Genomic DNA, 21166 nt, shown 5'->3' on the forward strand with positions numbered 1-21166 from the left:
CCTCTACTCCGCCAATTAATCCACACATAAAACGGCAAACTGAATCGTTTCTAGTCATCTCTCCTCCTTCCAGGCTTTTTCATCTTTGAACTTATATGGTGATTGACATCTACACTTTCATAGTATTACCACGACTGCCGGCAAAACATTTCATCTTTCAATCACCCACGTGGGTATAACCAATGAGGAGATGGTTTATAGAAGCAGGTACCCACGTGCCAATGAGGAGATGGGAGAGGCAGGACTTGCAGCGTGATCTGCGTGAGAAATAGGAATGACTTCTATTTTAGCCCTTGGCATCGCAGACGCTCGTTGGCGCACGCGAGCAGTGTGGGTGAAATAATTGAATAACATGGATTTTTGAATGTATTTTGCGACGCTCGCGCACACGACTTGGTTGGAGTCATTAAAACTCGTTTCTCAACCACTCCACACATTTCTTGTTAACAAACTATAGTTTTGGCAAGTCGGTTAGGACATCTACTTTGTGCATGACACAAGTAATTTTTCCAACAATTGATTACAGACAAATTATTTCACTTAATCACAATTCCAGTGGGTCAGAAGTTTACACACACACTAAGTTGACTGTGCCTTTAAACAGCTTAGAAAATTCCAGAAAATTATGTCATGGCTTTAAGAGCTTCTGAGGCTAATTGACATAATTTAAGTCAATTGGAGGTGTACCTGTGGATGTATTTCAAGGCCTACCTTCAAACCCAGTGCCTCTTTGCTTGACATCATGGGAAAATCAAAAGAAATCAGCCAAGACCTCAGAAAAAGAATTGTAGACCTCCACAAGTCTGGTTCATCCTTAGGAGCAATTTCCAAACGCCTGAAGGTACCACGTTCATCTGTATAAACAATAGTACACAAGTATAAACACCATGGGACTACGCAGCCGTCATACCACTCAGAAAGGAGACACGTTCTGTCTCCTAGAGATGAATGTACTTGGTGTGAAAGTGCAAATCAATCCCAGAACAACAGCAAAGGACCTTGTGAAGATGCTGGAGGAAACAGATACAAAAGTATCTACACTGCTCAAAAAAATAAAGGGAACACTAAAATAACACATCCTAGATCTGAATGAATGAAATAATCTTATTAAATACTTTTTTCTTTACATAGTTGAATGTGCTGACAACAAAATCACACAAAAATAATCAATGGAAATCCAATTTATCAACCCATGGAGGTCTGGATTTGGAGTCACACTCAAAATTAAAGTGGAAAACCACACTACAGGCTGATCCAAATTTGATGTAATGTCCTTAAAAAAAATGTCAAAATGAGGCTCAGTAGTGTGTGTGGCCTCCACGTGCCTGTATGCACTCCCTACAACGCCTGGGCATGCTCCTGATGAGGTGGCGGATGGTCTCCTGAGGGATCTCCTCCCAGACCTGGACTAAAGCATCCACCAACTTCTGGACAGTCTGCGGTGCAACGTTGCATTGGTGGATGGAGCGAGACATGATGTCCCAGATGTACTCAATTGGATTCAGGTCTGGGGAACGGGCGGGCCAGTCCATAGCATCAATGCCTTCCTCTTGCAGGAACTGCTGACACACTCCAGCCACATGAGGTGTAGCATTGTCTTGCATAAGGAGGAACCCAGGGCCAACCGCACCAGCATATGGTCTCACAAGGGGTCTGAGGATCTCATCTCGGTACCTAATGGCAGTCAGGCTACCTCTGGCGAGCACATGGAGGGCTGTGCGGCCCCCCAAAGAAATGCCACCCCACACCATGACTGACCCACCGCCAAACCGGTCATGCTGGAGGATGTTGCAGGCAGCAGAACGTTCTCTACGGCGTCTCCAGACTCTGTCACGTCTGTCACATGTGCTCAGTGTGAATCTGCTTTCATCTGTGAAGAGCACAGGGCGCCAGTGGCGAATTTGCCACTCATGGTGTTCTCTGGCAAATGCCAAACGTCCTGCACGGTGTTGGGCTGTAAGCACAACCCCCACCTGTGGACGTCGGGCCCTCATACCATCCTCATGGAGTCTGTTTCTGACCGTTTGAGCAGACACATGCACATTTGTGGCCTGCTGGAGGTCATTTTGCAGGGCTCTGGCAGTGCTCCTCCTGCTCCTCCTTGCACAAAGGCGGAGGTAGCGGTCCTGCTGCTGGGTTGTTGCCCTCCTACGGCCTCCTCCACGTCTCCTGATGTACTGGCCTGTCTCCTGGTAGCGCCTCCATGCTCTGGACACTACGCTGACAGACACAGCAAACCTTCTTGCCACAGCTCGCATTGATGTGCCATCCTGGATGAGCAGCACTACCTGAGCCACTCGTGTGGGTTGTAGACTCCGTCTCATGCTACCACTAGAGTGAAAGCACTGCCAGCATTCTAAAGTGACCAAAACATCAGCCAGGAAGCATAGGAACTGAGAAGTGGTCTGTGGTCACCACCTGCAGAACCACTCCTTTATTGGGGGTGTCTTGCTAATTGCCTATAATTTCCACCTGTTGTCTATTCCATTTGCACAACAGCATGTGAAATTTATTGTCAATTAGTGTTGCTTCCAAAGTGGACAGTTTGATTTCACAGAAGTGTGATTGACTTGGAGTTACATTGTGTTGTTTATGTGTTACCTTTATTTTTTTGAGCAGTGTATATCCACAGTAAATCGAGTCCTATATCGACATAACCTGAAAGGCGGCTCAGCAAGGAAGAAGCCACTGCTCCAAAACCGCCATAAAAAAGCCAGACTGTGGTTTGCAACTGCACATGGGGACAAAGATGGTACTTTTTGGAGAAATGTCTTCTGGTCTGATGAAACAAAAATAGAACTGTTTGGCCATAATGACCATTGTTATGTTTGGAGGAAAAGGGGGAGGCTTGCAAGCCGAAGAACACCATCCCAACCGTGAATCTCGGGGGTGACAGCATCATGTTGTTGGTGGTGTGTCACGTCCTGACCAGTAAAGGGGTTATTTGTTATTGTAGTTTGGTCAGGACGTGGTAGCGGGGTGTTTGTTTTATGTGGTTCGGGGTTTGTTGGGATATGTGTTTATGTAGAGGGGTGTTTGTTTAGAGTATTCCGGGGTTTTTGGTTGTGTTCTATGTTTTGTATTTCTATGCTCTGTCTATGTTCTGTATTTCTTTGTGTTGGCCTGGTATGGCTCTCAATCAGCAACAGTTGTACATTGTTGTTGCTGATTGGGAGTCATACTTAGGTAGCCCTGTTTTCACCTGTCCTTGGTGGGAAGTTGTTTTTGCACTGCTAGGGTTAGCCTGCAAAACTGTTTAGCTGTCATTCGTTTTCTTGTTTTTGTTACGTGTTCAAGTTTATTAAAATAAACGTTAAAATGAGTTCTCAACCCGCTGCTCCTTGGTCTACTCCCTTTGACGGCCGTTACAGGGTGCTTTGCTGCAGGAGGGACTGGTGCACTTCACAAAATAGAGGAAGGAGGAAGGGAAATTATGTTGATATATTGAAGCAACATCTCAAGACATCAGTCAGGAAGTTAAAGCTTGGTCACAAATGGGTCTTCCAAATAGACAATGACCCCAAGCATACTTCCGAAGTTGTGGCAAAATGGCTTAAGGACAACAAATTCAAGATTTTGGATTGGCCATCACAAAGCCCTGACCTCAATCCCATAGAACTTTTGTGGGCAGAACTGATAAAGCGTGTGCGAGCAAAGAGGCCTACAAACCTGACTCAGTTGCACCAGCTCTGTCAGGAGGAATGGGCCAAAATTCACCCAACTTGTTGTGAGAAGCTTGTGGAAGGATACCCGAAACGTTTGACCCAAGTTTAAATTGTTTAAGGCAATGCTACCAAATACTAATTTTGTATATGTAAACTTCTGACCCACTGGGAATGTGATGAAAGAAATAAAAGCTGAAATAAATCAGTCACTCTACTATTATTCTGACATTTCACATTCTTAAAATAAAGTGGTGATCCTAACTGACCGAAGACAGGGAATTTTTACTAGAATTAAATGTCAGGAATTGTGAAAAACTGAGTTTAAATGTACTAAGGTGTATGTAAACTTACGACTTCAACTGTATATTGATTTTCTCTCCATAAATATAAGTAATCTGCTCTATTTGTTTCAGTCTGAATTGTTTAATCAAACATGCACACTATGCACACAGTAATCCTTTTTTGGCAGGGGGGGGGGGGGGGGGGTCCAAGTTCAGGATCCAAGTTCAGTTGAGATCCACAGGCGTCATTGGCGGAGTTAGCTGGACATTTCTGACTGGTCTTGGAACTGTGACAATGGGCAGCCTCTTCCCGCTTGACTCGATTGGATATGTAGTGATTTTGCCAACTCAGACAGATATGTACACAGTCGTGTTGTAGCGGTTCTGTAACAACAGACACTGGGAGACGAGAAGCAAGAACAGAGTGTGGATTTAATAATAAATAGACATGAAACAAAACAAGAACCTCGTCTGGACAGGAGAAACATAACATCAATGCTGACCCGGGAATGAAATTGAGCAAGTGACAGATATATTGGAGATAAATGACGTGATGGAGTCCAGGTGAGTCCCACAATCAAGCGGAGGTGAGCGTAACGATAGTGGCAGGTGTGCGTAATGATGAGTGAACTTGTGCCCTCGAGCACCGGAGAGGGGGAGCGAGAGCAGACGTGACAGTGTACCCTTAACCTTTTTTTAAACTCACTATAGCATTTGTTGATTAAATCTGACTTTATTAATATAATGAGCAGTGGTGACCCATCATTCATTTTGAGCTCCACCTGTTTAGCATTATCATTTTTGCGACTGTTTTGCATGTTACTTTGGCATTAATATTTGTCACATATCAGTCTGCAAACAATGTAAAAAAAATAATCACTGAGTTAATAATACGCATACCTTGAAGCGTTTCAGCCTAGCTCAATGCTTTCTATGGGGCAGCCAGCGGAAAATACAGAGCATAGCAGTTGGTAATGACTCAGTGCGACTCAGTGTTCTGTCACTGTGTGACCGCAAAATCTACAGGGGAGAACTCAAAAATAGATTTACATTAGAAGTGCCCATCCAAGAAGGCTCAAGTTCATTGGCCACAGATAAATTATATCAGATCACGTTATATCTACCGTAGCTGTGATTGGACTGATCATGTCAACATCATACTTTCAACATCTTAGCTAGCAAGCTAACAAGCAGTCATCATGAATCAAGTCGACAATCTACTGGAAAATCCTTCTCAATCCTTGTCATATGAGCAGAAATTATAGATTAAACGTATTGGTGGTCATCGGCCATTGGACATAAACATTACACAACAATTTGGAAATTGCAAATTCAGCAATGAGTGGTTAAGAAGGAATCAGTGGCTAACTGCAAGTGGAGAGGGTGTGTGGTCTTAGTCTGCATTTAAGGGTCTCTTTTCCAAGCTTAAAAATGATAAATATTCACATGCAACACCATGGCCCAGAAAAGGTTGAATACACTGGCCATTCTGTCAATCCAGTATGACTTTTGCCGCATTCAAAACTGGCAAGTAGTACCTGCAAAACACCAGACTCAGCATCAACAGTGAAGAGGCGACTCCGGGATGCTGGCCTTCTAGGCAAGTTAATTTATATTTTTTGAGATGTGAATACCAAGTATGTCTACTTCACCATCCGCCCATTTTATTGGTAAACTTCAAGGTAGTGTAAACACTGTATTTTTTTAACGATCCAATACGTAATATGGTACACTTGTCACAATTAGGTTATAATCTAAAGAGGCAAGAAAAGTGATCAAGATCTTCAATGAGACTGTGCAGGGATCCAGATTGAGGACAAGAATCATCGGCATACATTGTCACTTTTGTTTTTATCCACTGGATTTCTAACCCCTTTATGTTCTTGTTGGATCTAATTTTAATAGCTAGCATTTCAATGGCCATAAAAAATTGATATGGAGACAATGGACAGCCTTGTTTAACTCCTCTTAAAAGCACAATACTTTCTGAGAAGTAACCATTATTTACTATTTTACATCTGGGGTTGCTGTACATAACTTTAACCCATTGTATAAGTGATACACCATAATTAAAAAATCTTGCTTTTCAATAAATATCAGAGACTCGGACCATCTGCATCCGGTGTCTGCATCTGGGTATTGCCCTGTGTTGTTATAACAACAGTTGTAGACCTTACAGTGAAATACTTACTTACAAGCCCTTAACCAACAATGCAATTTTAAGAAAATAAGTGTTAAGTAAAAAAAGATAAGTGTAAAATAAAAAATAATTAAAGAGCAGCAGTAAAATAACAGTAGCGAGACTATATACAGGGGGTACTGGTACAAAGTCAATGCGCAGGGGCACAGGTTAGTCAAGATAATTGGGGTAATAGAGTTCATTTGACTATGCGTAGATAATGCTACTAGCAGCGTAAAAGAGGGGGTGGGGGAACAAAGCAAATACTTTGGGTAGCCATTTGATTAGCTGTTCAGGAGTCTTATGGCTTGGGGGTAGAATCTGTTAAGAAGCCTTTTGGACCTAGACTTGGCGATCTGGTACCGCTTGCCTTGCGGTATGAGAGAAAACAGTCTATGACTTGGGTGGCTGGAGTCATTGACAAGTGCTAGGGCCTTCCTCTGACACCGCCTGGTATAGAGGTCCTGGATGGCAGGAAGCTTGGCCCCAGTGATGTACTGGGCCGTTTGCATTACCCTCTGTAGTGCCTTGCGATCGGAGGCCGTGCAGTTGCCATACCAGGCAGTGATGCAACCAGTCAGGATGCTCTCGATGGTGCAGCTGTAGAACTTTCTGAGGATCTAAGAATCCATGCCAAATCTTTTCTGTCTTGTGAGGGGGAATAGGCTTTGTTGTGCCCTCTTCACGACTGTCTTGGTGTGTTTGGACCATGATAGTTTGTTGGTGATGTGGACACCAAGGAACTGGAAGCTCTCAACCTGCTCCACTACAGCCCCATTGATGAGAATGGGGGCGTGCTCGGTCTTCCTTTTCCTGTAGTCCACAATCATCTTCTTTGTCTTGATCATGTTGAGGGAGAGGTTGTTATTCTGGCACCACACGGCCAGGTCTCTGACCTCCTCCTTATATGCTGTCTCATCGTTGTCGGTGATCAGGCCTACCACTGTTGTGTCGTCAGCAAACTTAATGATGGTGTTGGAGTCATGCCTTGCCATGTAGTCATGGGTGAACAGGGAGTATAGGAGGGGACTGAGCACGCCCCCCTAAGGGGCCCACGTGTTGAGGATCAGAGTGTCAGATGTGTTGTTACCTACTCGGCCTCAGGAATTCCAGGATCCAGTTGCAGATGGAGGTGTTTTGTCGCAGGGTCCTTAGTTTAGTGATGAGCTTTGAGGGCACATTTCAATCTTAGTCCTGTATTGACGCTTGCCTGTTTGATGTTTCATCAGAGGCCATAGAGGGATTTCTTATAAGCGTCCGGGTTAGAGTCACTGTCCTTGAAAGCAGCAGCTCTGCCCTGTAGCTCAGTGTGGACGTTGCCTGTAATCCATATCTTCTGGTTGGGGTATGTACGTACCGTCATTGTGGTGACTATGTCATCGATGCACTGATGAATTGATGATCCTAGTAACTGATGTGGTGTACTCCTCAATGCCATTGGAAGAATCCTGGAACATATTCCAGTCTGTGCTAGCAAAACAGTCCTGTACATTAGCATCTGTGTCATCTGACCACTTCTTTATTAAATGTTTTCCTGTTTGCTTATGGCCTTATACAGTTCATTGAGTGTGGTCTTAGTGCCAGCATTGGTTTGTGGTGGTAAATAGACAGCTATGAAAAATATAGATGAAAACTCTCTCGGTAAATAGTGTGGTCTACAGCTTATCATGAGATACTCTACCTCAGAGAAAAACCACGAGACTTCCTTAATATTAGATTTCATGCACCAGCTGTTGTTTGCAAATATACACAGACTGCCACACCTTGTCTTACCGGAGGCAGCTGTTCTATCTTGCTGATGCAGCGTAAACCCCGCCAGCTGTATGTTTTCCGTGTTGTCGTTCAGCCACGACTCAGTGAACCATAAACTATTAGTTTTAATGTCCCGTTGGTAGGATTTTCATGATCGTAGCTTGTCTATTTTGTTATTCAATGATTGTACATTAGCTAATAGGACTGATGGTAGAGGCAAATTACCCACTTGCCGTCGGATCCTTACAAGGCACCCCAACTTATGTCCTCGATATCTCCATCTCTTTCTCATGCGAAGGACAGAGATTTGGGCCTTGTCGAGTGTCTGAAATAAATCCTTCGCGTTTGACTCATTAAAGAAAAAATCTTCGTCCAGTACGAGGTGAGTAATCGCTGTCCTGATATCTAGACGCTCTTTTCGGTCATAAGAGAAAGTGGCAGAAACATTATGAACAAAATAAGTTACAAATAACACAAAAAGACACACACACACACACACACACACACACACACACACACACACACACACACACACACACACACACACACACACACACACACACACACACACACACACACACACACACACACACACACACAATAGCACAATAGCACAATTGGTTAGGAGACCGTAAAACGGCAGGCACCTCCTCCGGCGCCATTCTCATGTTGCCTTTTTCATTTCAGGGCTTTTCTAGCACAGATAGAAACTGCAACCACGTTTCTACGTAGGCAGATATCCTACCTGATGATCTTCCCTAATGTTTTCGTGAACTTTCCAAATCCTTTTGAATGCATATAAAAAAATGTTATCAAATAATTTCACATCTTTTCTTATTAGCCTACGAAGAAACATGATTGCAGTTTTGATCTGTGCTAGAAAAGCCATAAAATGAAAAATGAAATAGGATATTGGTATTGGCCCTCAATATTCAAATTGGTGCATCCCTTATTGAATGTCTAAAACTTGATAGAAAGTATGCAGAAATTATAATGCCCTATATATTTTTAAATAACTGCCTTGGCCTTGTGGTTAAAAAGTACACACCGAGATTCAAAGGTTCGGGTTCAATGCCTAGTTGTGAATTGGACATGATGCCACTCGGCATTAAAGAAAATTCAACCCAAAAACTATATTTTGGTATGTGATTCATTATTGCATGTTTTTATATAGTTCTAAAATGTTTTGCATGTGAGCAATCAAGTTTTCAAGATATATAACTTTCAAAATCCAGAAATACATTTGGTATGATGCATAATAGATCAGTTTCAAACCTCTCTGCCAATAAAAGCTCGTTTTCAGGTTAGGCTACATTTCCCCCTCATTAGGCCCTTCTGCTCTGTTGGATTTTTCCACACTGTGATTAATGTACCACTTTGGTGCCCTTCCCCTCCCCACTCAGATCACTTACATACAGTCCTAGAGACATTCTTACTTGACAAATCGTTTTTTTTGCTTAAAAAAACATGATTATTTATTTATGACCACAACTACTATAGTAAGGTACATCGTTGCTACCCAGAAATGATTTGATATTGATTTTTGATTTTTATTACAGCTGCATTTTGCATTTAAAATGCAGAAAGTCGTTTTCAATTTTCGAAATGGAATCCTTTTGTTTGATGTATTTGATATCATTCCACACATTCCGCTCCAGCCATTACCATATGTCTTTCCTCCCCAAATGAAGATGCCACCAACCTCCTGTGTCTGGAACGCAACCCATCTCTTACCCAACTGATTGCCCCATCTTGCAGTTGTAATTGTCTTTAGGCAGGCCAGGCTACATTAACCAAAGACTTTTATAACTAACCCAAGATAGACCACAGCCTGTCATTTCCAATCGGAAAACAAAGGAGTCATAGTGAGCAGAACAAGCAACGAGGGGGGCAGAGCCAAGCACAAGCTACTGAGATCTTACAAGCTAGTTCACTCTGTTTGTAGCAGATTTTTTGGGTGGAACAGAATATCAAATATGATATCAAATGTTTAATCAATGAAAAAAAAGAGCATAGGGAGGCGCACAATTGGACCAGCGTCATCAGGGTTTGATTGTAAATACGAATTTGTTTTTAACTGACTTGCCTAGTTAAATAAAGGTGAAATAAAAAAAAGGTTAAACGAATACATCCCACTGCCGGCCGCTGGGCTTCCTCTCATCGTCATATTTGGTAGTGTGGAAACGCCAACCGGATGCTTCACAATTATACATCTGGTGGAATATCTGGCTCCTTGTTCCATCTTGGGTATTGCTACGTGTGGTACATGTATGTGGGGGTGGCCCCAGAGACACCCTACTAGCGGTTCTGATTCAATGAACTAAGTACAACAGACCCATCTGCTATTGCGTTGGGTTTTATGGGAGACACACCAGAACTAATCTTTTATTTTTTCCACAAATGGTAAACGGCCTGAGTGAACTATCGTCAGTTTTCCACCACCTTTGTTGGCACTTCGCCCTGGCTTTTGTGAACGTGCTCGAGTCGCCCCCGTTGTCGCGCCTTGTTTGCTCTTCAGTCGCATTGTAGAGAAAAGAGTGCGACCTGTCCGAAACTGAACCGTACCCACAAAACTCTGAATTTACATTAAATATGTCTACCACCACTCGCTGTCAAAAGCCCCAGGTAAGGTTTTATTTCCTTCGAATTTAGCGTATTGTCATTGTTAGTAGATGTTGTACTGTAACGGTATGTCGTAGGCCAAGGCAAGCCTACTGGAAAATGTGTAACGTTACATTTAACACGAGGTTGCTTGCTTGCCTGTGTGTTTTTTATATGCTGACCTGTCGGGTAGTTTTTCTAAATCTAGACTGGTTTTACCGCACTGTAGCCTACATGTTTTACATTGAATCATTGATGTTTGTTAAATTGCATATTCCCGCTTTGTAGTGAGTGGCCAACCGCAGAATGAATATCTTTAATTTGTCGTTGGCTGCAGTGACAGTGGTTAGCGCGAGTATTTATTTATTTTTAAATCAGAAATGTCGATGGATACCAATTGTTTCAACTGTTGGCAGCTTTTACCTAGTCTATAATTAGTATCTAGAAAGTTATTCGTGTTTTAATGAGAAATGGCTTGATTTGTGAATGTGCTTTTGTCAAGGCATGTCCTTAGCCAGCAGATCCGAACCCTTGCATACAGCAATACTAGGGTCGTAGATGATGTCTGTGTTCAGGGATGAGAAATGCAGTCTACTCTGAATTGTGCCATTATCCCAACTGCTACACCGAGAAGATTGAAGGACTGATTTTTCCACAAAACTACCCTTTTCGTCCTCATGCTAGGTAGCAGAAGCCACAGCAGCCATTTTTGAATCCGTTGTTCCATAATGCTACTGTTAGCTAGCACGAGGACAAAAACAGCAGTTTACTTAAACTAGTAGTTATTCAATCTTATTGGTGTAACAGTTGGGTTAATGGGACAATTCGTAGTAAAATGTATTTCTTATCCCTAGATTGAGGTACGTTTTTCAGAGCCATATCGTGCCAGTTCCGCAGTCTTAATCTAAACAGGAAGCCTGTCTGACCCTATTGCAGCTCTAAGCAAGTGGATCGGATCTGCTAACTAGGCATGTCCTCATCACTGGCTGGCAAAGAAAAAAAAATGGTCAGCTGAGCCATCTCAAGGCTAAATTTATTGTTCGAACCTATGTAGGAACATCATTAAATGTCCGAGTTCTTTCCCGAAACCGTTGTTAAAGTTGCAATTGAAAACGCTTGTTATTTACCCACTGCCTCAGACCACATGTAGAACAGCTAAATGCGCCGTTAGATTTTTCCTTAAACCCTTTATATGCAGATGTCCGCTAAACGTAGAATCAAGATCCGTCTTTGACTGCTGATAACTTCACAAACACAAGGAAGCTGACAACAAATACAAAGTTGCCAATGTATTTGCAACTGTTACAAATAAGCAAAGGATATGCATATACTACAAATGAAAACTGAGATGACTGCATTCAAATATGAATAGGCTACATAGGCCTATATAATTAAATAATATTTAAGTATATTTCATATTCATTTAATTGAGTTAGATTTTGCTAATTGTAGTCTACTCGCTGTAAATGTTGCCTCAATATATTTTGATATGTAACAAAATGTCCACAATGTTGCATCCATATGTGATATCTCTCTACGAGCTGATCCGTCATCAGTATTGTGAAATAATTATAACGTTAAGATTTTAATGGGGAAAACTGATCCGAGAGCAGCGCTGCTTTTCTTTCGATCCAATCATTTTCGGCTCAAACTCCCAACGATGCACTTAGCGAACTTTCTCTCTGTGTAGCGTTTTTTGTGAAACGTATATTACATATTCGGCCGTTGTAGGAAAGAGGCATCGTTAAAACGCTAAGTTCCATCGCTATCGGGAAACCAGACCCTGGCAGGTTTAGCAGGCAGGCTACCAAACAAAAATATAATTTTGTGGTGTTTTCCTGATGCGGCCTCTTTCGTAGTACACAGTAATTGCCAAGTCCTTCGTGTTTGTTTTTGTGTGTGCATAGTTGGTAGTGTGAAGTCATGCCAGCTAATGAGGTTTTGGCTCCGCTGACCTACATGCTTGTGTTATGGGACTGAGGTAGACTGACAAGCTAGTCACAGCGCCGTGGTCTGATGTCTCTCGCTTGCACAATCTGATGCAAGCATGCTCCACTGTACGCTATGTGCACGCCCAGAGACCAGTCTCAGCGACAGATAAATTGAGCCAGCCAATAGAACTGCTTCAGATTGGGTGTTGGACCCATCATCTGAGATGGGCGGTGGTTACACTCGTTGACACTGCCCACCAACTGGGTCGGCAGCATGGAAACACGGGTAGGTCTACAATTTGTCTTTTTCCTTTTTGAGATTGATAGGTTGCTACAATTTAACACGGCTTTCTACATTATTAATATTAAATGAAAGGTACAGTTTACTGGTCTGAACTTTTGGCAAATGTAACTCAATCCAGGAATGGAATATGTCGTTGCACTCCTAATCATCCCGAAATGATGAAAGGTGAATTGAGAAGATTAGTAGTATTTCAGTTTTTAATTAAACTTCTGTTTTTGTCATCATGCTAGGGGGCAGCATGTAGCATAGCAGTTAGTGTTCTGCCAGTAACCAAAAGGTTTCTGGTTTGAATACCAGAACCAACAAGGTGAAACATCTCTGTCCTTTAGCAAGGCACCACATTTACTTCAGAGGCACCATACTACAATGTCCGGCCCTGTAAAACTGCACATTTCAATGCACATATCTGGTGTATGTGACACTTTTTTTTAATGCTAATGGTGAAGCAACCCATTGGTTTCAACAACACTTCCGGTAGCTACTCACCCCAATGCTAGGCCTCGCATCCAATGGGCTGTTATAGCGTTAGTTAGCCTAGCATGCTGGCGAAAACTGAACCATTGCCGTTTTTCTTCAAATCTGTAGAGATGCACAACAAAGGATCATCAAACCCACCAACTCAATCTTAGTATTTCCAACCATTGAGATATTTTCTGTGGTAACATTAGTCTTGTCATCTGAGTGAGTGACATTTATGTTGTACAATGTGGCATTAGCTAGTTGTCCTGTCTCTGTCATAGGTCAGGTTTTTAGGCCTGGCTTATTCTTGGCACCCCCTGGTCAGATGTTCCTCACTCCCCCAAAATAACTCTTTGGAGGTCTGGGGTGCACATGTAGGTTTTTATTTTCAATGCCTAGATCCTTTCTCTTCTGGACTAAAATAGGATGAGAAAAATACATATTTGGTGAAATATTAATTGAATCATGGGAAAAATAAATAACTTCCTAACAAACACATTATCCCTTTACAGTTTAATTTATTAAGGTCCCCGTTAGCTACTGTTTATGGAGTCCACATAAAATGTACAAATACATGACGAAGTACAAGATGGTTGTAGAAAAGAACAACGTAAGATATTACGTTTCAATTCTAAATACAATTTGAGTTATATTTTGCTATAAAGTATTCACACCCCTTTACTTTTTCCAAATGTAGAACCTTTTTTAATTCTTGGAAAATAATGCAATAATATATTTTGATTTGGATAAGTATTCAACCCCCTGAGTCAATACCTGTTGAAATAATCTTTTGGCAGCAATTTAAATCTTAGTCTTTCTGGTTAAGTCTCTAAGAGCTTTTGAAACCCGGATTGTACAATATTTGCCCACTATTCTTTTAAAACGAGCTCTGTTGGGGCTTCCAGAGTGGCACAGCGATCTAAGGGGAAAAAATGAAAATGATATTTTTGTCTGGAATACAAAAAAGTATTATGTTTGGGGCAAATCCAACAACGCGTCACTGAGTACCCCTTCATATTCTCAAGCATGGTGATGGCTGCATCACATTATGGGTATGCTTGTCATCAGCAAGGACTAGGGAGTTGTTTTAAGAAAAATAAAAGTAATAGAGCTAAGCACAGGGAAATTCCTAGAAAACCTGGTTCAGTCTGCTTTCCAACAGACACTGGGAGACAAATCCACCTTTCAGCAGGAAAATAAGTCTATATACACAACCGGAGTTGCGTACCAAGACAACATTGGGGCAGGTAATGGTCTCCTGGTATCCGCTATACCCAGATTCGTCCGTCGGATTGCAAGTTAGTGAAGCGTAATTCTTAGCTCCAATGAACGCGTTTCCACTGATCCTGTGTCCAATAGCGGCGAGCTTTACATCACTCCAGCCGACGCTTGACACTGCGATTTTTAGGCTTGTGCGTGGCTGCTCTGCCATGGAAACTCATTTCATGAACAGTTCTTGTGCTGATGTTTCTAGAGGCAGTTTGGAACTCAGTAGTGAGTGTCGCAACCCAGGATATGCTCTTCAGCACTTGGCCGTCTTATTCTGTGAGCTTGTGTGGCTTACTTCCTTTGCGGCTGAGCTGGTGTTGCAATAACAACACTTGTAGTTGACCGGGGGTCTGGTAGGGCATACATTTGACTAACTTGTTGCGTAGGTGGCATCCAATGACTGTGCCACATTGGCCTTACTGAGTGACTTTCAATGTTTGTTTATGGAGATTGCATGTCTGTGTGCTCGATTTTTATTATACAGCTGTCAACAACAGGTGTGGCTGAAATAGCCAAATCCAGTCATTTGAAGGGGTGTTAAATACAGGAAGTCGTTATATTTTGATGACTCATTGTAGAGCCGAGGTAGTTAGCAAAGTAGCTATGTTGCTAAGCATGATTTCGCAATGCAGAATCTGTCAATATGTTTACAAATCACATCTTCATAGTTCCATTTCGGTTCCTGCAATGTAGTTAGCATATCACTCATTTTAATCTTTCACAATGGCCAACTGAAACGACTAAACAAAACAAAATTGTTGAAAGCATTCTGTTAAAATAATACAAATAATCATTCTCTTAGACCTAAACCTCTACTGGAGTTGTGCATTAGTTGAAGAAGCTGAACTCCTTGGAGTGACATTGGATGGCTGAGTCATATTGTCAAAGTCGTTGTGAAGATGGGGAGAAGTACGTCTGTTTATTAAAACATGTTCTGCGTTTTTGACAAAACCCAACTGAAGTAGGCCTAGGCTACCTGGCCTATAAATGTGCCCATTTGGGGATCTGATACTTTTTCTGATTGTCTTAATCAAATAAAAGCTGTTTTATAAATTAGGGTTATTTTAGATGACACCTAGCTATATAGTTAGCTAGTGAAACGGATGTTGTTTTGCTATGTTTTTGGGGAAGAACGTTGTTTGCATCCATGAGCTAGCTAGCTTTTCTTTTTTTTCTTTTTTTATGACCAGCATTGTAGGTGCGCGAGACAACTTTAACAGCATCATAGCATACGTATCGGTGAATCGTTGTGACATGAAATACGCGTGATTGTGTAATAACTACGTAAAATTTAATGAACGAGTTAAATTATGTGACGTGCAGTCATAGTCAGGTCCTGATTGGTCAACAAGCTTATTTGACCAGTCTTTTTTTTTAACCTCTATGGGCTAGGTGGGACGCTTGCATGTTTTGTTCAATCAAGTTCATATTTATATCAAAAAACAGCTTTTTACATTAGCATGTGACGTTCAGAACTAGCATACCCCCCGCTAACTTCCGGGGAATTCGCTAACATTTTACTAAATTACTCACGATAAACGTTCACAAAAAGCATAACAATTATTTTAAGAATTATAGATACAGACCTCCTCTATGCACTCGATATGTCCGATTTTAAAATAGCTTTTTGGTGAAAGCACATTTTGCAATATTCTAAGTACATAGCCCAGGCATCACGGGCTCGCTATTTAGACACCCGGCAAGTTTAGCACTCACCATAATCATATTTACTATTATAAAAGTTTCATTACCTTTTGTTGTCTTCGTCAGAATGCACACCCAGGACTGCTACTTCAATAACAAATGTTGGTTTGGTCCAAAATAATCCATCGTTATATCCGAATAGCGGCGTTTTGTTCGTGCGTTCCAGACACTATCCGAAATAGTAAAGAAGTGTCGCGCGCATGGCGCAATTCGTGACAATAAAATTCTAAATATTCCATTACCGTACTTCGAAGCATGTCAACCGCTGTTTAAAATCAATTTTTACGACATTTTTCTCGTAGAAAAGCGATAATATTCCGACAGGGAATCTCCTTTTCGACAAACAGAGGAAAAAATCCCAAAGGCGGGGGCGGTCGGGGTCACGAGCATAAGCCCAGTGTCCCTTGATCGGCCACTTGAGAAAGGCGATAATGTGTTTCAGCCTGGGGCTGGAATGACGATATTCTGTTTTTTCCCGGGCTCTGAGCGCCTATGGACGACGTGGGAAGTGTCACGTTAGAGCAGAGATCCTTAGTAAATGATAGAGATGGAAAAGAAGTTCAAGAAATGGTCAGACAGGCCACTTCCTGTAAAGGAATCTCTCAAGTTTTGACCTGCCATTTGAGTTCTGTTATACTCACAGACACCATTCAAACAGTTTTAGAAAATGTAGGGTGTTTTCTATCCATATGTAATAAGTATATGCATATTCTAGTTACTGGGTAGGAGTGGTAACCAGATTAAATCGGGTATGTTTTTTATCCAGCCGTGTCAATACTGCCCCCTAGCCCTAACAGGTTTTAACATGCAAAGACCCAAACGGCGTTCCATGGAAATCCTGGTTGTCTTGGTTGAGGATGAAATGACTGAACAACAAAACAGCTCAGCAAGTAAGTGAAAGAAATGGGTTTTGATTATGTTTTACTGGTAATGGGGACATGCGTAGTAAATGCCAACAAAATAACTTTTTGTATGTGTAACCTTTTTATTTAACTAGGCAAGTCGATTAAGAACAAATTGTTATTAACAATCACGGCCAAACCCGGACGACGCTGGGCCAATTGTGTGCCGCCCTATGGGACTCCCAAACATGGCCGGATGTGATACAGCCTGGATTCGAACCAGGGACTGTAGTGACGTCTTTTGCACTGAGAAGCAAGCAGTGCCTTGGACTGCTGTGTCAATGTTTGTGTATGAACTATATTAAACTGTACTAGAATGCTTAAAGGACGCAAAAATGTTAACTAACGGTATCAGGGTTTTTGGCCAAAAATGTCATATTGGTGCATCACTAGTCTTAATTATCACTGTGGAGCTTCTCAAAGTATTTTTTTCTTTCCCTCAAACAGCAAGTAAACTAAGCCTGTTTTTACATCCATTGAGAAGGACAATGGTTTCTTAATTTAGCCTATTTGAAAAATCGTTCCTGCTGTCTCCCTTTCGATAACCACTCAGCATGAAAGAGAAAAAATGTCATGCTCTGATCTGGTGGAAACATCATAAAATAGGCCTACCTCAATCAATCAAATGTATTTATAAAGCCCTTTTTACATCAGCCAATGTCACAGTGCTATACAGAAACCCAGCCTAAAACCCCAAACAGCAAGCAGTAGAGACCTAAGAAGAAACCTAGAGAGGAACCAGGCTCTGAGGGGTCTCCAGTCTTCTGGCTATGCCGGGTGGAGATTATAACAGTACATGGCCAAGCTGTTCAAACGTTCAGAGATGACCAGCAGGGTCAAATAATAATAATCAGGGGTTGTAGAGGGTACAACGGTCAGCACCTCAGGAGTAAATGTCAGTTGGCTTTTCATAGCCATTCATTCAGCGATGGTGAGTTAGCGAGTGAGAATGTCCGATGAACAGGTCAGTGTTCCATAGCCACAGGCAGAACAGTTGAAACTGGAGCAGCATCACGACCAGGTGGACTGGGGACAGCAAGGAGTCATCAGGCCAGGTAGTCCTGAGGCATGGTCCTAGGGCTCAGGTCCTCCAAGAGGGAGAACTAGAGGGAGCATACTTACCTGATTACTTCTTATCCCTTGGCAAATAGCCTACAGCTGTATCTGTCTGGAGCAGGAAACTCTTGAGGGCCCAGAATATTTTATACAATATTGCAAGTTTGCTAGCACAATATTTAGGCCAGACCAAGTTAATTGTTGATACAATGTTTCAAACAGGCCATGCATAGCCAATGGGATTTTTATAGGATATTTATTTTCAGGATATTTTATACCTGTGGACAGCAATGTTTTTATTTGTTGGCATTATGTTGGTGACTTTTACGTATCGTCAATGGCACTAGACGTTAGTTTTAGATTTTTCATTTTAGATAGCATTTTGATTAACCTCTCTGGGCTAGGTGGCACCAAATCGTCCCACCTACGCAACAGCCAGTGTAATCCCGTGGCGCGTTATTCAAATTCCTCAAATGCAAAAACGTCAATTTTTCAAACATATGACTATTTTACACCATTTTAAAGACGAGACTCTCGTTAATCTAACCACACTGTCCGATTTCAAAAAGGCTTTACAACGAAAACAAAACATTAGATTATGTCAGCAGAGTACCCAGCCAGAAATAATCAGATGCCCATTTTTCAAGCTAGCATATAATGTCACCAAAACCCAGAAGACAGCTAAATGCAGCACTCACCTTTGATGATCTTCATCAGATGACAACCCTAGGACATTATGTTATACAATACATGCATGTTTTGTTCAATCAAGTTCATATTTATATCAAAAACCAGCTTTTTACATTAGCATGTGACTTGCATTCCCACCGAACACTGCCGGTGAATTTACTAAATTACTCACGATAAACGTTCACAAAAAGCATAACAATTATTTTAAGAATTATAGATGCAGAACTCCTCTATGCACTCGATATGTCCGATTTTAAAATAGCTTTTCGGTGAAAGCACATTTTGCAATATTCTCAGTAGATAGCCCGGCATCACAGGGCTAGCTATTTAGACAACCAGCAAGTTTAGCACTCACCAAAGTCAGCTTTACTATAAGAAAAATGTTATTACCTTTGCTGTCTTCGTCAGAATGCACTCCCAGGACTTCTACTTCAATAACAAATGTTGGTTTGGTTCAAAATAATCCATAGTTATATCCAAACAGCGGCGTTTTGTTCGTGCGTTCAAGACACTATCCGAAAGGGTAAATAAGGGTGACGAGCATGGCGCAATTCGTGACAAAACATTTCTAAATATTCCATTACCGTACTTCGAAGCATGTCAACCGCTGTTTAAAATCAATTTTTATGCCATTTTTCTCATAAAAAAGCGATAATATTCCGACCGGGAATCTGCGTTTAGGTAAACAGAAGAAAGAAAATAAAGCATGGGGTCGACTCGGGCACGCGCCTAAGCCCACAGTACTCTGATCGGCCACTTGCCAAAAGTGATAATGTGTTTCAGCCAGAGGCTGCCTCGATATCGTTCAGCTTTTTCCCGGGCTCTGAGAGCCTATGGGAGCCGTAGGAAGTGTCACGTTAGAGCAAGGATCCTCAGTCTTCAATAAAAAGAGCCAAGATGAAACACAACTTCTCAGACAGGCCACTTCCTGCATGGGATCTTCTCAGGTTTTGGCCTGCCATATGAGTTCTGTTATACTCAGACACCATTCAAACAGTTTTAGAAACTTTAGGGTGTTTTCTATCCAAAGCCAATAATTATATGCATATTCTAGTTACTGGGCAGGAGTAGTAACCAGATTAAATCGGGTACGTTTTTTATCCGGCCGTGTCAATACTGCCCCCTAGCCCTAACAGGTTAATAACCACATGACATTGAGTTTGATATTTATCAAAGACTTTATTATGAATTAAATGAATGTGCATTTAAAAAAAAAAAATGCCACGCAGATCAGTAGAAATGGTATTATAACTTGGCACTCTAAATGGAAAAGGTTGCCGACTGCTGGTGTAGCCTCTTACTGGCAATTTAAGGAGCGCAAAGGCACAATGTGAAGAACAGCGGGAGGAGAAGCGTCTGAACCTTTTTTTTTTTCTGGTTAGGCTATATCAATCTGACTCCCTCTTTAGTAATTTGTCTTCATTTTTTTATCGCAGTGCTTAAACCATCAGCCAAGCTCTAGCCTCCATATAGTTGATTTTATTGAAACGCGTGGAAAATATGTGGGGGGAAAAAATACGCAAACCGACTCTGTCGACCACTTTTGTTGTTGTCGGAAACAGCCCTAAATCGATCCCTGAAATATAGACAGACTAACTGGTCTCTAACTCACTGTGGTTTATAAAGACTTTAAATGTGCATCTCCTCATAAACCTTTTCATTGGCTTTTGTAGGGCAGCCTTGATAGCGTCAGTCAAAATGCTTGTCAGAATCAGGAAGAGTGTCTCTGAGAGATATGTAGAGAGAGAGAGAACCCACATACAGTGGGGGAAAAAGTATTTGATCCCCTGCGGATTTTGTACGTTTGCGTACCATTAAAATTATAGACTGATAATTTCTTTGTCAGTGGGCAAACGTGCAAAATCAGCAGGGGATCAAATACTTTCCCCCCCTCTCTGTATGTACAGTACATACAGGGGCTATGGCCGCTGCTCTAACCCCCAACACACACTGGCCTACTAACAGGTCCTTGATTCAACTCTTGCTTACATACTTATGCACGGACACACACACACGCTGTTGGGCACACATTCAATTTTATAACCCGCCTGGCCAACTCTCACTTCATAACTGCATGCAAGCTATAGCACATCCGCCATCCTCACACACACACACACACACACACACACACGGAGTAGGCAGGGGGGACACCCAGATTCACAAACACTTTCCAGATTTCAATAGTGTAGCGTTTTTCATGTGACGTTCTGTTCCACAGCAATTAAATACATTTTTCATAGTTCCCTTTGTACTTCCCCTTTCTCTCCCCTCCTTGCCTGTACAGTTTGTCCTTACTCTCCCTCTCTCCAGTCACCATGCTGTTGTGTAAGGCATGTGATCAACAATAGTGAGAGGGAATCATTCATTGTATTA

At 41.8% G+C, this 21166-nt stretch overlaps 1 protein-coding gene across 4 annotated transcripts in view; it reads left to right on the top strand.

Annotated features, from left to right (window-relative positions):
* Positions 1 to 4377: 4377 nt before the first annotated feature.
* LOC106584002 (influenza virus NS1A-binding protein homolog A) overlaps positions 4378 to 21166 on the top strand; it is a 53122-nt gene continuing 36333 nt past the window's right edge. Inside the window, exon 1 of one of the 4 annotated variants that reach the window (XM_045706473.2) lies at positions 4378 to 4510. The gene's annotated coding sequence lies outside the window, so the exon portion shown is untranslated. Of the gene's footprint in view, positions 4511 to 10113; positions 10503 to 12547; positions 12696 to 17015; positions 17036 to 21166 lie in introns of those variants that run through there. The other 3 variants (XM_014168731.3, XM_014168732.3, XM_082967895.1) reach the window with 3 other exon arrangements.

Source organism: Salmo salar, chromosome 23 (genome assembly GCF_965601325.2).
Source record: "Salmo salar chromosome 23, fSalSal1, whole genome shotgun sequence".
NCBI classification, from domain to species: domain Eukaryota; kingdom Metazoa; phylum Chordata; class Actinopteri; order Salmoniformes; family Salmonidae; genus Salmo; species Salmo salar.